Consider the following 2500-nt stretch of genomic DNA (forward strand, 5'->3'; position numbering starts at 1 on the left):
TTTAGCAGATAGATTGAAGTTAACTATGAGTCCGTTAATACATGAAGATCAGGTCGGCTTTATGGCTAAGAGAAATATGTCAGCAAATATACGCAAAATTTTTCTTTTAATAGACTTCCTTGCAGATGTCAAAAATAAGAGTGAACAAAACTCCGCCATTCTGGCGGTTGATGCTCATAAAGCATTTGACTCTATTATTTGGGACCACTTATTCTACTCTATGAAGAATTTTGGGTTCAAAGATCAGTTTCTTGAATGTATTCGTGCCTTATATACCAATGCAACTTCCATTTTGATGGTTAATGGCTCAAATACTACACCCTTTCCTATCTTGTCTGGAACACGACAGGGATGTCCAATCTCACCATTATTATTTAACTTAGCAATTGAACCTCTTGCAGTTACTTTAAGGGATAATTTAGGGGGGATCAAGATAGGCAAAATTCCTGTTAAACTCCTACTATACGCAGACGACTTGATTTTACTTTTAAAGGATGCCCAGAATGAAATTCCTAAAATTTTGGAAATTATAAAAGATTTTGGCTCTTTTTCAGGCTATACAATTAATATATCCAAATCAGAACTTCTCTGGCTGAGTAAATATCATCAAAACCAATACACACCCCCTTTTAAAGTAGCCTCGCAATATATCACATATTTAGGAATCCAGATTAGTGTTAATCCAGAAGATTGGTTTAGTTTGAATTACCTACCCCTATTTGCGAAAATTAAATTTGAGATGATGAAATGGGATAATCTCCCACTTTCAATTACAGCAAGAATCAACTTAGTTAAGATGATTGTCTTACCTAAGATATTATACTTAATGCAAAACATCCCTATAATCATATCAAAAAAGAATCTTAATAGTTTAGATCAATTAATGAGACGATTTATATGGGGGAAGGGCGCGAATCGAATATCATTATATAAATTGTCACAACTAAGGCAATATGGTGGATTGGCACTACCCAACTTTGCTATTTATAATAGTGTAAGTCTTGCAAAAATTGCAATGGATTGGGTTACGGGTGGGAACTATATTGCATTTACTGAAGCAGAACAAAATTTAGTATACCCCCTCTCATTAAATGCGCTCCTGCATTGTCCTAAAAAAGTAATTCCAAAGAGAATTAAAAATAAACAATCACTATATCATATTATAATTGCATGGCAAGACATACGACGTAGAGTAGATAGTGATCCCCATTTTTCAGATTTACTCCCTATTAGAGGTGATCCACGTTTTCCGTCTGGCATTAGCAATCAAGTATTTAGGAAATGGGCTACTGTAGGGCTTACTTATATAACACAACTTAGAGAGCCTGATCTACAAAGTATAATGTCATTTGAGAGACTTAAAGAATCTTTTAACTTACAGAATGCAGACTTTTTTGCATACCTCCAAGTGAGACACTGGTTTCTTAAAGTTATGGAAGATAATAAGATGCCATGGAGCCATCCAGGAGTGAAAATGGGGTTAGCATTATTTAAGGCAGGCAAACGCTCTATTAAATATTGGTATAATATGATTATTACTAAGACAGGGGAACTAAATATTCCTCAGATATGTTCAAAATGGCAAGCAACGATTGTAGACTTAAACATAGAACAAGTAAAACAAAGCATAACTCTCCTGGACGAGGCCACACTCGCGGTAAACTGGCGAGAAATGCATATAAAACTTTTACATAGGATATACTTTACGCCTGCTAAAATAAATAAATGGTCGACACAAGGTTTAAGGGTATGTCCCCGTTGCTCTTCAATCGATGCTGACTTAACCCACATGTTTTGGAGCTGCCCAAAAATTAATCAGTTTTGGAAACGTGTACAATTTTGGTTAACTAAGGTGACAGCTACAAAATACATAATAGAATTACAACACATAATTTTCCTATGGGATACATTGGATAGATTGGTAAATAGAGTTTTCTGTAATACGGTAATCCTGGGTGGAAGATACCTCATTCTTAAAAATTGGCACCAAAAAAATACACCTACTATAAACAATTTAACATTTTTATTACAAAGGCAATATACAATAGAACAATTTGATAATGTAATAAATTCTGAACGGCAACAAAATAGATTTATTTTAAAGTGGTTAGATTTTGTTAGACATTATAAAAATACCAATATACAGAATAAGTTACTATCACCAAGCTTTCTTCTAATTTGGTCAGGAATTTGACAATTGATTTGTAGGTGGCTCCACCTTCCTTAATAATTTAAAGGTTGAAATTACTAAAAAGTTAACACTGGATTATTAAAATTTGTTATCTGTTGTTGTAATGATTTGTCTTTTTGTAGGTTTATAATAATGAGTTAGGGTAAGTTTTGTGTTAATGACTATTGCGATAAAGGGAGAAAAGTTAAATATCTAATACCTGAAAAGGTTATGATTTGTGTCTAAATGTCGGAACATTTTTTTTTTTTTTTTTTTATGTATATTTAATCTTTGTGTTTGCTTTTTGCTTTTTGGTTCCAAATGACATAA

The 2500-nt window shown here is 33.0% G+C and overlaps 1 protein-coding gene across 3 annotated transcripts in view; it reads right to left on the reverse strand.

Moving 5' to 3' along the window:
* The window catches only part of SH3BP2 (SH3 domain binding protein 2), a 288568-nt gene that overhangs the window by 58948 nt on the left and 227120 nt on the right, over window positions 1–2500 (reverse strand). The gene's annotated exons all lie outside the window — the stretch shown is intronic.

Source organism: Bombina bombina, chromosome 2 (assembly GCF_027579735.1).
Source record: "Bombina bombina isolate aBomBom1 chromosome 2, aBomBom1.pri, whole genome shotgun sequence".
Lineage (NCBI taxonomy): Eukaryota > Metazoa > Chordata > Amphibia > Anura > Bombinatoridae > Bombina > Bombina bombina.